General features: G+C 54.4%; 1 protein-coding gene across 1 annotated transcript in view; it reads left to right on the top strand.

Moving 5' to 3' along the window:
* Nucleotides 1-4624: 4624 nt before the first annotated feature.
* Nucleotides 4625-14218, top strand: part of LOC124234306 (interferon-induced GTP-binding protein Mx2-like) — a 35070-nt gene continuing 25476 nt past the window's right edge. The window contains exon 1 of the mRNA XM_046651615.1: nucleotides 4625-4650. The gene's annotated coding sequence lies outside the window, so the exon portion shown is untranslated. The remainder of the gene's footprint in view (nucleotides 4651-14218) is intronic.

Raw genomic sequence — 14218 nt, 5'->3', positions numbered from 1 at the left:
TGAGCACCTGATCCTCGCATACCCGTGCCCTGCCCTGTGGATGTCAACCACGTGGCAGTGGGTGGGGGACTGTCCTCCCACAGGAAAGGGGTGAATCTTTGTGAGCAGGAAGACAACGACTGCTGAAAGCCAAGCAGTGCTCTGGCCCAGAGAGGACCATGGGGCCTGCTGGCCTCCTGCCTGGCCCTCGCCCGTCAGGGAGCAGGGCCTCTCTCTGCAGAGGAGTCTGCAAACCCAGGATGGGATCTTGGCTCGGGCCCTGATATGGGCTAAATTCTGTCCCCCCAAAATTCGTAAGTTGAGTCCTAACACCCAGTCCCTCAAAACATGACCTTATTTAGAAATACGGTCATTGCAGATGGAATAAGTTAGAGTAGGGAGGACCCTAAGCCAACATGACCGGTGTCCTTATAAAAAGGGGAAATTTGGAGACAGACACAGACACAGGGAGAGCACCATGTGAATGAAGACAGAGATCAAGGTGATGCTTCAAAAGCCACGGATCACCAAGGATTGCCAGCAGCCAGCAGGAGCTGGGAGAGAGGATGGAACAGATGCTCCCCCAGAGCCCTTGGAGGAAGCACGGCCCTGCTGACACCTTGATTTTGAACTTCTGGCCTCCAGAACCGTGAGAGAATAAATTTCTGTTGTTTTAAGCCCCTCAGGATTGTGGTGTTTTGTCACAGCAGCCCCAGGACACTAACGTAGGCCCTTTTAGGTTCTAAACTCTTTGATACACATAGGCATTTCTGTATTAAGAAGAGGTGGGAGCGTAGTTTTACTCTGGCCGAAATTACCACATTTTCACGGCATCATTGATCTTAACTCGCTGTAATAGGGCAGGCCTTGGGCACTCCTGAGCAGGCTCTCCAGGAATCCTGCCTGGGCGCTGAACACCACCAGCACCACCACCCCCGCCAGCATCCTGTGACAGCCCTGGGGCCCCTTCCCTCAGCTGGCCCTGCCGCTCTTACTGCTGCCCTCCCTAGGGCCCAGGACTCTGAGTTGTTTGTGTCCTATTCCCGCCTACAGGGCACTGGGGGTGGAGACCGGCATCCCTTCTACCTCGTGCCCCAGACTGGGGATGCCCTCCAACATCTGTTCTCAGGATGGCACCGGCTGCTGCTCCCCTGGAAAGCTTGGAACGCCTGTCCCAAAATATAGAACTGACTAAAAACATCTTAGTTGTGACCCAGCTGTATTTCTTTCTCCAGGTTTATGTTGTCTACCTAAATTTTCATTTTATTCCATTAAATGAAATGGCGATCGGTAGAACGGCTTCCACGATATTACTACTTGTGAGATTTCTCGCCTGGGTTATAGGGTCTGGTTTAGGCTCTGTCACAAGGTTTTCTTTTAGCGGGTCTTGTGAAACGCGTTCTAGCCCCTTTCTCAGTCTTCACAGGGGAGTTCACAGCCCGAGAAGGATCCCAGCAGTAGGATCTGTGGGAGCTGGCCATCCTGACATTGTCATCACTGCCTGCCTGCCCTCAGCCCCAAGGTGGCGACTGCTTCCTCTCTCCCAGTGCTCTGTGCCTCTGCCTTCCAGCCTGGAGGTGGCTCCTGGGGCAGGAAGGGGAGGTGTCCCCCACCAGCTCAGCTCCCTGGGTCCTCCACTTACTGGGAAACCCCTCTGGCTCTCTCTGCAGGAGTCTGGGGTGGTAACCAGTCCCCTTTCTGGGTTCTGACTGGGAGGAGTCTGGGAAAAGGCAGCAGGATGGAGACGGGTACAAAGAGCAGGGGCTGCCAGGCAGGTGGGGAGGGAGGGGTTACCAGGTGGAGCACCGGGACGTGCAGGGCAGTGACACTGCTCTGTCTGATACTGTAATGGCGGCTACGCGTCGTTATACATCTGTCCAAACCCGCAGAATGTGCAGCACCAAGAGGGAGCCCCACTGTTACCTGTGGACTCTGGGCGATGTGATGTGTCAGTGCAGCTCCATGAACTGTAACACACGTGACAGACAGCTGGGGGTTTTTGAAGTGGGGGAAGCTGTGTGTGCATGTGTAGGGACAGGGGTATGTGGGAAGGCTCTGTACCTTCACCTCAATTTTGCTGTGAACCTAAAACTGCTCTAAAAAGTAAAGTCTATTACAAACAAAAAAAAGCTGCTCAGGAGACTGCGACTTAGGTGGGCAACCACCCCGGGGCGTCCTAATTGCCCAGACCAGTCCTGAAAATGAGCGTAAGCCCCCCCACACCGCAGGCAGCCCAGGAGCCTTCCCCACTGAGTGCAGACCCCGCCCTCCCTGTGGCCGTCCGAGGTCACGGGCCGCGCGGTGGGGGGGGGAGGGGGTGGCCCGGAGCATCCTCCCCCGCCCAGCAGAGCGACCAGGGCCTTTAGGCTCCGCCCCCCGGGAGGCGGGGCATTTCCTGATCTCAGCATTTGTTACCGAGACGCCTGTGCTTTCGACACCACAAGATCCATAACAGAGCTTGTCTCTGACTGAGGAGAGGGGTGTCGCCAGCTGAGACGCTCCACCCCCTGCGTGCGCCTTTCTCTCGTTCTAACCCAAAGGTGTGGCCACTACCAGCCCCCAGGCCAGTCCCCGATCGGGCACCTGAGATGACGTTCTATGTGCCAGCCAGCCTGGGGTGTACCCTCCCCTACTCCTCGGGCCCGCCCCATGATGGGGTCACCATTGTCACCCCCCTTGGAGCAGGAGGGGCCCAGAGAGTGAGGGGTCAGCGGGCTTGGGACCCCATCGTGCTCTCTGCCACCGCGCCCTGCTGGAGCGAACGCCCCCGGCTAAGAACTCTTGCCCGTCCCCAGGAGTCCGCGGTCCCCACCTCTCTTCGATCCGGGAAAGGCCTGCGTGCTCTCATTTGTACCTCTGAGAGGTCGGCCCGAGGGTGGGTGCGCTGGCCCAGAGGGCTGGGGGCTTCGCGAGCTCGCAGCGGCGCCGGCCCTTTTGCTGGGTCGGCAGGATGGCCGAGACGCGGTGGGCGCGTGCAGGAGCCGAGCAGAGAGCAGCTGAGGACCCGCCCTGCCCTCTGAGGCTGCTCAGGGTGTTCCCTCCCCGGGCTTGTCACACCCACGGGCGGCAAGGACCCCGTCCTTAGAGTTCGAATCTGCAGGCGACCCGGGTCCCTCCTGGAGAGGCGGTTGGGATGAGGGGCGTGGAAGAGGGGATGCTGTTTTGACCCGGAGCGGTGGGGCTCCCAGCTGCCCTTGCTGCCTCCGCATAAGCTAGCATCACCCAGTCTGGCTTCCCAGGTGTCTCAGCTTGTGCCTTTCCTGGAGCAGTAGACGCACGGGGGCCTGTTATAAAGGACAGCAGTGCGGAAGCACAAAACCATCCCACTGCCAGGTCCGCTGCCCAGCCCCTCCCCTCCGTTCTCAGCCTCCGCCCGGGGACACTGGAGTGACACGGCTCAGTATTAGATGCTGCGGTGCGGACCTGGACCACTGCCTCCCTGTGACCTCTTCATTGTAAAAACATTTTTTAAGCCTCTAAATTCCTTCTTTAAAGAAAAGCTTGCCCACCAGAGCAGTAACTAATATGAAGGAGCAAAGAGGTGCTCAGGATTTTTTTTCTTAGTTTATAATGTTGATTTCTGTTTCGGTGATGATCGAGAGAGTGAAACCGAGACTGAGGGCTGCTTCCTAGCTCCTGAGTCACTCCCCCCGCCCCATCGTGAGGGCTTCTGGAGTTCCAGACAGTTGCCCTCTGATGATGGGAATGCTTAGCTCACCGCCTCCCTCCCCCCAACTTTTGTCACAGAGCAGAGGGTCTTTCGGAGCGCTCAGGTGCATGCCTGCATTTTTGCAGATGAAGTAATGGTGGGCTGGAAGATCCTGCTGGCCCAGGACTGAGTTCCTGGCTTGAAGCCAGCGTCTAGTGTGGACCCCACCCTCCTCCTGTCCCACCAGGGAGCGAGAACTTGCCAAGGGGGTGGGAACCACTGAGTGTGAGGGTATGCATTGCACAAATGGGTCATTTCGGCAAGCTGTGGACTTCCCTTCCTTGGATATTCAGGGTTGAACGTGGGGAGAGGGTGACATTTGCTGGAGTTCCTCAGGCTCAATGCCCACGGGACATCTCAGAACTTTCAGATCACACACCGGAGTGTGCCCTGCAGGGCCCAGAATGGGAGCCACATACACAGTGGCTACTAAGTTAGTTAGAACTGAAAAGAATGAAACATTCAGTTCCTCAGTCTCACTAACCACATCTCAAATGCTCAGTGGCCACCTGTGGCTCCCACACTGGGCAGAGAACAGAACGTTTCCATCGTTGCAGAAAGTCCTATGGGAAAGCACTGCCCTGTCACTGGATCTCCAAGTGTGGCTGGTCATCAGCCTCCCCTGCAAACTTGTTCGCAATACAGACTCTCTGCCTGCCCATGATGGGCTCCTTCAGATCCCCGGGATGGGCCCAGCCCCCAGCCCCCAGCCCCCAGCCCCCTTGTGTGTTCACATGCCCCAGGGAGCCTCGGCCGCAGGTCTAGCCTGAGGACCACTGCGTGAGTCACTGGGGCTCATGTTGCCTCTTCAGTTTCATTTCTGTGGTCTGGCCATTAGTTTCATTTCTCTGGCAGTTGGCAAGGGAGAACAGTGCATGAGGGGGTGGTTCATACACCACATAAAAGGAGGGCAGAGGAAGGGAGAGAGTGAGTTGCCTGGTCTCTGCTCTGGAGGTGCGCAGGTAAGAGCTGGGCTGGTGCGGGGATGTGTTCATGCAGTAGAAGTCCCTTTTAACAGGAGCCATAAAGACAAGGTTCTGCACCTGCCCCTCTGAGACTCAGAAATGCCTGTTGCTGCTGGCCCCCAGCCAGCCCTGCATGCAGAGGGTAGATTCTAGAAGATAAGTGGCTAGTCTGGGAGCACAGGGTGGCCCCCTCTTCCCAAATCTGGCCAAAAGCCTTGTAGCCACAAAGGGGGGTGGCTTTTGGGACACCTTTGCTCAGTGTCCATGGAATGCACACAGCTGGGGGTGGGGTGGGAGCTTTGTGCCCCTATGATATTGTGATAAGAAATATATTGGCTGCAGTCACCACACTGGACATTGCATCCCCAGAGTTAATGACTCTATTGCATATTTGAAAGTTGCTAAGAGAGTAGATCTTAAAAGTCCTCATCATAAGAAAAAAAATGTTGCAACTGTGTGTGGGGCCAGATGTTAACTAGACATATTGTGGTGATCATTTAGCCATATACACAATATTGAAAAAAAAAAAGAAAGATATTATTTGGTTTTCATCCTCTTTCCTGGCACAGAGCTCCTAAAACCCTTGGAAATTCCTAAGTGAAGAGAGCACTGTCTTTTGTTATGTTAATGAGGTGACTTTTGGAAAGCAGATAAACATAGGGTCTGATTGCCAGGAGAAACAACCCTGTGATTGGAGGGTTGGAACCTTCAGTCCCACCCCTGACTCTGGGGAGGGGAGAGGGGCTGGAGGTTGAATAAATCTCCAGTGGCCAATGATTTAATCAATCATGCCTATGTAATGAGCCGCCATAAAAACCCACAAGGACGGGCTTAGGAGAGATCCCAGGGTGGTGACCATGGGGAGGTGTGGGGAGAGCGGTGTGCCTGGAGAGGACGTGGAAGCCCCACGCTTTTCCCCACCCCTCGCCCTATGCATCTCTTCCATCTGGCTGTTCCTGAGCTATATTCTTTTATAATAAGCCCGAAATTTAGTAAGTAAAATGTTCTCTGAGTTCTGTGAGCTGCTTTAGCAAATTATTCAAACTCAAGGAGGGGGTTGTGGGGGCCTCCAATCTATAACCAGTTGGTCAAAAGCACAGGTGACAACCTGAACTTGCAATTGGCGTCCGAAGTGGGCAGGATAGGGAGTGGGGGGGGTGGAGCCGTCTTGTGGGACTGAGTCCTTCCCCTGTGGAATCTGATGCTATCTCTGGTAGATAGTGTCAGAATTGAGTTAATTGATTGGTGGTGTGGAACACACATACACACACACACACATACACACTGGAATTGGTGTCAGAATTGGAGCCCCAAAGCCTGGGCTCAGGGCTTCAGAAGCCCCCTTGCTTGTGCTATTGGTGGCACAGGCCACCCTCAGTGGTGCTAGAAAAGTGGCTCTGCTGAGCGAGAGGGCACCTGATTGCTAGCATTTGTTTCTTCCCTGGTGTAACATATAGAGTTAAATTATTATGCCTTCAGTTTTTTACTTAGAGAGAGTCATTGATGCCACGTCTTCCCAGCAAAGAGAGGCATTTAGGGGAACCAATTGGGTACAAACCACAGGGCATTAACTTGCTGGGGCTGCTGTAAGAACGCACAGCAAACTTGGTGCCTTAAACAGCAGAATTGGATTCTCTTGCGGCTCTGGAGGCTGGGAGTCGATCAAGCTGTCAGCAGGTTTCGGTTCCTCCTGAGACTCTGTAGAACCCTTCCTTGCCTCTTCCAGATTCTGGTTGTTGCCAGCAATCCTTGGCGTTATTGGGGGAAACTATCTCAGGATGCTGGGGTGGCCTCTCCAGGTCACACCGCCAGCAGGAAGAAGAAATCCAGGCCACACAGTCACCCATGACATGTGACCAATTCTGGCAGATTTTGCAAGATAATCAGACTTGTAGCTCTTCCGCTGTGGTTCACATAGAACCACACAGTCAAGCCGAGGCAAGAGTGAGGCTTTAGACGTGCATCCTTGAATAGTAACACCTTCTTCCTCTTTCCTGGATGAAATCTCAGTAAGCCAGATTTTTGTTGTTGTATTCTGCTTTTAGGAGAAAGTAGTTTCCTAATTAGTATGAAGGAAGACAAAATATGCCCACAGGGCTGTCTGAGAGGTCATCCAGATTCAGCACAAGGTGCCAGGTCAAAGGGAGAGAAGTTTCCTAGTTAACTGCAGTGTTCTCGGTTCTGCGGGCATGAGCCTGTGTGGCTGTGGAACTTGGCAGAAGCCTGGGCCACAGCAGGTCCAGGATGCCAGGCCCCGGGCCAGGCGATGGACCCAGGACACTGAAGTTCAGGCCACTCAGACCTACTGCGACTCCTCTGGGGCTTAATGAAGCATGTGGGAAGCGCAAAACACAAAAGAAGCAAAAACAGTCCAAAGGAAGAGACCCAGCATGGAGGGGCTGGTCTTCAAGACTGCCTGTCTGAAGTCTAGCCATCATTGATGGTGGCACTCCAAGGTGCAGTTTCCAGATCTGAATAGCTTTACTGTGTCCTCCTTATCAAGGTAATATCTTGTTCACTGGAATCCCCTGTCTGTTGCCTCCTAGCTATGGGATGGTATCCTAGTTACTTAACAGGTCTGAACTCCACTTCCCATGTTGTGTAACAATAGGGATAATGTAAATGAGATTCTAGAGCACATATCACTGTAGGGGGCACATGAAGAGCGTAAAGAGAGACGGGCGTGGCCACCAAGCCCCTGGGAGTTCCTCCTGACCCTCCTCCTGGCCTCTCTCCCCTGCCCAGTCCCTCTGTCCATCTGTCCATCTGTCTGTCCCATCACCCTACTCCCCTGCTCCTTCCTGGCCTCTTGGCACACACATGCCCTCACACCACTTCCCTCTGCGTTCACTCTCACAGCAGAGATTCCCAAACTTCCCCTGTTCAGGTGCCTTGAGCATCTCAGTAATTCGTTCATGGTGTCCCTGACCAAAAAGAATACCTAATAGCTCTATTGATTAATTAGTTAGTTCCAAACAACTTAATAATAGTAGATTGTGTGGTGTCCAACAGATGTCTCTGCATAACCCTGGGAAATCTGAAATACCCCATAGTACTCCCATGTGTCTGCTAAGGTTCCCCAGGGCACCTTGGCACCCAGTTTGGGAAACATAGCATTACCGTCTTGGTTAATTCCCTTTTTTCAACTGCACACCACTCAAGGGCTTATCTGGGACGTAGGTAATCTCATCACAATTTGGGGGTGCCTTCAACAGAGGGGGTGTTGTCCCTGTGGACCCGGCTGTAAGGCTGTCCATGTTGAGATGCAGTCGCTTTCTCATCTCCCACTCTCCCAGCTGCTCTAGAACTGGGCAGACCATGGACAGAAACATGGGGAGAGTCAAGTTTTAGGGGAGGCAGGGAGACTGAGCTCAGGCTGCACTCCCGAGCTTGTGGAGTCTGTGGCCAGGCAGGCAGAGAGCTCTAGGTTTCACGACTTATACTCGGTCCAACCACACCCCCAACTCTGTCCTCCTGCTGGACGGAGATCAGCACAGCGTCCAGGCAAAGACGTTTCCTTGTAGGTGATCAAAGACCCACGTGGGGATGCCCAGGGATGGTGCAAAACAGTTCTCTCCTGTTCCCTTCAGCTTTCCCTCGGTCCAGACTCGACTCCGCCTCATTCAGCATCAGGGAGCCCTCCTCCCTTATCTCTCTCCTCCTGTCCTCTGCCATGGTCCTTTCTGCTCTTCCATCCCTTTGCCCACCTTTGAGGCCACTTCTTCCTCTGGGTTGCTGGCTCGGGCTCCTGTAAGTGGATTCCAGCCCATTGCCCCTGCATGGATCTAGATTGGAAGTGGGGGCAGGCAGGGTCCCTCTCGGATGCTGTGGGTCCTGCCCAGTGAGAGGGAAGGTAGGAAAGAAACCCCCTCTCTGGGGCGGCCTCAGTGATCCTTGTGTCAGACCAGCCATCTCTCTCCTCCCTGCTATGCTGTGCTGCTGCGCTCTGAGTCTCTTCTCTTTCTCCATCTTGTCAAAGACAATTCCATGCTCCCAACTTGATAGGATCCTGCCGCCGCATCCTGCCACACAAGAAACCCAGATGTCAGTATTTCTCACACTGCCTCTCCCGGGCCTCTCTGTCTCTTCCTTCAGCTGCAACCTCTCCCCTGCCTTGGACCCCCCAGCTCCCCCCACCACCGCCAGCAAAGGCAGAGAATGTAGCGATTCCCAAAGACTGTCTTTTGCATGCCCTGCTCCATGTTGTTTTAAAAGTACCGCAATAAAACCATAAAACCAGGTAAGGCTTTGGGGACCGGAGCCGAGGATCACGACAGCAGCCTGCAAGAGCTGAGGGCAGTTTTGACAGCCGGAAATTTGTCTCTGAGCCTCCTCCCCATGAAGGCCAAGGTACGGGGGAGGGATTGTCTCCTCAGCTCTTTAACAAAAGAGATTAATTCCCCAGGAGAGCAAAGTCCTCATGCTGGGCCCTCTGTAAAGTAATTTGGTGTATGTTTGTATAAAGGAGGTTAATATAATCTTAATCTAATTTCCTTGTATTAAGGCAATAAGTCGACATGTTCTGGAGGCCAATTTTACTTAAATAAGCAGAGATCTTTTACGTGGGGTCACAGTCACTCTTGACAACTTGCTGAAGGGTGGGCGTGACGTGAAGCGGCTGTTTCGTCAAACGGATGATTCTGTGGGGGGCAGCATGCGGTGGTGACGTGGTGATGTACAAAACCATCCAGTGCTGGACATGGCAAAGGCTGAACTTCAGAGACTCCAGAGAAATGAAGAAAATCTGGGAAATGCAAACCGGCCCTGAATGACCATGATTTCTTTTGGGCCCCCATCAGAGGGAGGGGCTTTCTGAGAGCTTTCCATCCACCCCCACCCCCACCCCGCCCCCCAACCCAGGGATGAAAATGCTTAGGGCCCCGGGGCACTTCTGATGTGGGCCTGACAGTGCTTCCTGTGCGGGGAATGCCTGCTCCACCCGGGGAAGAAGAGCCGTTCCTGTACAACGTCAAACACCAGGACGGACGAGCAGGCTGCCTGTGAGATTGGACTTTGGTGTAATTCACTCTCGAGCTGCTGCTAAATAATCTTGAGGTTGCCTTTCATCTATAAATGGGAACTCAGGTGCTGGCTTAGGATCTGAGCAATGTGGAATCCAAAACAAACAGAAAAAGATCAGGTTAAAGGAGGAGATAGAGGAAGAATGGCCTAGAAGTAACTAGGATGGTGTAACGTGCAAGGAAACCAAGTCGTGGGAAAGCAGCTACTCTTGGGCGGGTAAACGATAGTTAAGTTAGCTGCTTCTGCCACGGCCTGTAAGCGGAAGGGGAGGGCCTAGCCCTGGATTAGGGGATAGCCTGAGAGGGGGACAGATTGCCCCGTGGACAGCTCTGGGAGTTGGCACGCCTAAGTCAGTGTGTTGCGTACACGCCCGGAGAAGGCTGGGCAGAGTGAAGGATGCCAGAGCAGAGCCTGGCTGGGAGGCCTGGAGGAGAAGGCGTCTCCACTTCGGCTCCCCACGAGCAGTGCCCTTTTGAAGAATGTGGGGTCAGTCATTGTTTCTGGTCCAAGTCGCCAGGCCGGGTGGCCAGGTCAGCATTCAGTTGAGAGACCACAGTGGTTTGGATCGAGGTGGCAGCAGTGGGAAACAGCTGGATTCTGAGTATTCGGACGGTCGAGTCGACAAATTGCTAAAGGCAGGCGGTGGGCTGAGCACAGAGAGGAGGCTGCGGGGGGGATGAGGAGGATGGGAAGACATTTTGGTGGAACCGCTAGAAGGCTGGAGCCGGCCTTCACTGAGATGGAAGGACTGGGCGGGGGTAGGGGAGCGCCATACTAATTCTGTTTCCAAGGAGGGACCCAGGGATACCTAAATCCTGCCCTAGAACAGCAGCCTCCCCGGTCACCACGGGAAATGAACCCATCCTTTGGTTCGGTTGCTCCTGCATCCGCTATGGAGTGAGTGCCTGCTGCGTGTCCCTGTCTGGGGCCATCAGGGAAGCTGGGACTCCACTGTGCAGAAGACACAGAGTGCCTGCTCTCGTCAGGTGACAGGTGATCGTCCACAGAGAGAGAGTGACTTTGCAGATGCACAGGCAGAGGTGAGGGGGCTCCTTCCCCACCGATGGCCTTTCGCAGGCCTTCCACCGGGGCTCCCCCTCCAAGTAAGGTCCCAGGTCGCAGGGCTGGCCGCTCGGAAGAGCGAAAGTAGAAGGCCTTCCCTGCCTCCGTATAGCCCGAACCCAAGTGTCGGGTCTGGCCCCAGCACTGCGGGAAGAGGCCAGGGCACACCCCCAGCAGGACGAGGCGGAGAGGGTCAGAGAGAGGTCAGGAGCTCCACCCCCAGAAGGGGGCTGCCTTTGGGCTTGGCTTTCTGAGCCCCCCAGGAGGAAGGGGACCTCAAGACAGACAAAAATCCTGGCACCAATTCTCCAGTCCTACCTGGCTTCTCTGGACTCTAAAATGAAAAAAGAAAAGAAAGCGAGAGGAACAGCCTCCTCCAGGCAGCCCTCGGGGAGTGCCTTGCAGAACCTCGCAAGAGAGAGCCGGGAGAGCCCCCTGTCCACCAGCCCCGAGCCCCCGGGCCTCCCCTCAGCTCTCCCTTCCCTGGGCTCTGGTGGTGGGAAAGGAGGTGGCATGGCGAGAAGCAGAGCGTGATGGTGCTGGCACCAGCTTCCACTCTTGCAGCCACGTGGTGCCTGGCACAGGGCTAAACCTTCAATAAACAAACGCCTTTAACCCACAACGTCCTCATGGGGTGTCAGGATCCCCATTCTCTAGATGTAGGAAATTACACCCAGGGAGATTCCAGCACATACCCGAGGTCACACACAGCTGGCCTGGCCTCAGACGCCCCCTTGCTGAAGATATCAGAACTAACCCTGGTTTCTATTTGCTTATCCTGAAATCAGATCACAGAGTTTATCTTAAAGAGATAGTGCAACCACTCATCTCTGATTCTCTTGGCCTTAGCTTAGTGGTACCCCCCATCAAAAATAGAGCCTGAGGGGCCGGCCCAGTGGTGTAGCTGTTAAGTTTGCGTGGGTTCGCATCCCCGGCAGCCCTTTTCACAGCTTATCAAGCCACGCTGTGGCAGCATCCCCACATAGAAAATAGAGGAAGGTGGGCACAGATGTTAGCTCAGCCAGTCTTCCTCAAAAAAAAAAAAAAAAAAATAGAGCCTAAGACAGGAGTATGTGCATAGACTTTTCGGGAAGGGATGCCAGGGGGGTGGAGTGGGGTCTGGACAGGTGACCCAGACAGAGATGGAAGGTGTGAGCCGCTGACCCCATGAGGGCAACTAGGTTCCATCCCGTGTGGGCCTTCTAAGGAGACGTGTAGGATCTTGCACATCTGAGAGGTGGGCGAAGAGAGCAGTGTCACGGCCTCCATGGGTCAGAGGTTGCCCCAGGGGGTTAACCTGCCTCTTTCCAGTTCAGGCACGCTTGGGAGCCAGGTGGGTGCAGGCAGGCCCCACCGCAGCTTCAGAGAAGCCCCAAGGTGAGCCCGAGGGGTGTGGGGCGGCCACGGGGGGCAGGTTGTGGGACACCCCCTCTCCTGTCTTCCCTGTCTGCTCCTTTCTCGCCTGGGGCTGGGCGCCATCCTCCAGCTCCCAGCCCTGCATGGCTTTGAACTCCACCACCCACACCAGGGACCCAGGCGAGCTCCTGACTTTCCTGAACTTCCACCTCTTTGGCTGGGGATACAAGGACCTAAGGAGCAGAGGGTGGTGGTGACAAATTCAGTGTGTTAGTGTGTCAAGTGTTCAGAACAGTGCTGGGCACAGAGGAGAACTCTGGTCTCGAGGGAGTGCTGAGTCCTGGGGCGTGGCTGTTGGTCCCAAACCTGCACGACTCTGGCTGTGTGTGACCTGGCCTCCCGCCCTCGCCCCTTATCCACAGCCGGCCAGGTCCTTTATTGCACCTGGTCTCCTTACCTGCATGGATGTCCATCGCGTCACTCCCCAGCTCACAGCCTTCCCACCAAAGAACCCACAACTCCGATCATTTCCCCTCACTCCCTGCCCACAGTCACACGGTCCTTCTTCCTGTTCCCTGAGCTCATTCTGACCTCAGGACCTTTGCACTTGCAGTTCCTCTGCCAGGAAGGCTCCTTCCTGGGTCCTCAGAGATTAGACCGTCTGCTCATTCCACTTCCTGTTCACAGATGTGCCCGCAAGCAGACTTTCCCTGACAGTCCTTCAGGGAAAATAACACCCAAACCGTGACCTCTAACCCACTGCCCGACTTTCTTCCAGATGCTCCAGCCTCACCTGGAGTTATGTTATTGTAGAGTTCTTTGTGGGTTGGCTTATTTGTTTGGGGGTCTCCCTGCTAAAATCTATGTGCCAGGAGCAGGGACTTTATCTGACTTGGTCACCATCTTACCCCCACAGCAGAAAGTGCCTGGCACATAGTAGGTCCTTGTACTAGTTTGCTAGGGCCGCCATAACAAAGTGCCCCAGGCTGGGTGGCTTAGGCCACGGAAGTTTATTTTCTCACCGTCCTGGAGGACAGAAGTCCAAGATCAAGGTCAGCAGGGTTGGTGCCTTCTGAGGCCTCTCTCCTTGGCTCACAGAAGGCTGTCTTCTTGCTGTCGCCCCTCTGTGTGTCTGTGTTCTAATCTCTTCTCATAAGGACCCCAGGCGTGTAGGATGAGGGCCCACGCATATGACCTCGTTTACCTTAATCCCCTCTAGAAAGGTCATATCTCCAAGCAAGGTCACATTCTGAGGTCCTGTGGTTAGGACGTCAACATATGAATTTGGAGTGGACACAATTCAGCCCGTAACATCCTCAACACATATTTGTTGAATGACTGAATGATGGAATGAATGAAACCTCATTTCTTTTTGAGTAGGCCATGGCACACACAAAGTTGTGAATGTGCGTGTCCAGTGTAAAGAAAGGCAAGATGTGTAGAGAGATGCTATAAACACTGAAAGGTAGGTTGGGACTACATTTTTTAGAGATTTTGTCCTGAAAAAAGTTCACAGTGGTTTTTAGAAAAGATAGTGACTCATGAGATCGGGGATAGGGGGGTGGTTAGAAAGAAAGCAGGCCCAGTAGAGAAGGGCACCCATGCACGACGTTGTGAGCAAAGCAGGAAGGGCTGGGCTGAGGGGTTTCGGCTGGACAATGAGCGAAAGTGGACTTCCCAAAGGCCAGCTGATGGGGAAGAGGCAGCCTTGAGACTGCGGTCCTTTCCCACGCTGTCTCCTGGGGCTGCCGTGACAAATTCCCCAAACTGCGGAGCTTAAAACAACAGACTCTTACACCCTCACCACTCCGGAGGCCAGAAGTTCCAGATCAAGGCACCAGCAGAACTGGTTCCTCCTGGAGCCTCTGAGGGAGAACGGGTTCCCGGCCTCTCTCCTCACTCCAGACGCTCCCAGCAGCCTTTGGTGCTCTTCAGCTCGGGGCAGCAGCCTTCCAGTCCTGGCCTCTGTTCCCACATGGCCCTCTCTCCTGTGAGTCTGAGCACCTCAAATCTCCCTCTGCTGTCTCTCATGCATTCAGGGCCCACTCTCATCTCCAGATCCTCACCTTAATGACATCTGCAAATGCCCTTTTTCCAAAGAAGGTCTCATTCACAATTCCAGGTG

The sequence above is a fragment of the Equus quagga genome, unplaced genomic scaffold (assembly GCF_021613505.1).
Source record: "Equus quagga isolate Etosha38 unplaced genomic scaffold, UCLA_HA_Equagga_1.0 73442_RagTag, whole genome shotgun sequence".
Classification (NCBI taxonomy): Eukaryota; Metazoa; Chordata; class Mammalia; order Perissodactyla; family Equidae; genus Equus; species Equus quagga.
The sequence above is the reverse complement of the archived record's forward strand: the minus strand, read 5'-3'. Positions and strand labels throughout refer to the sequence as shown.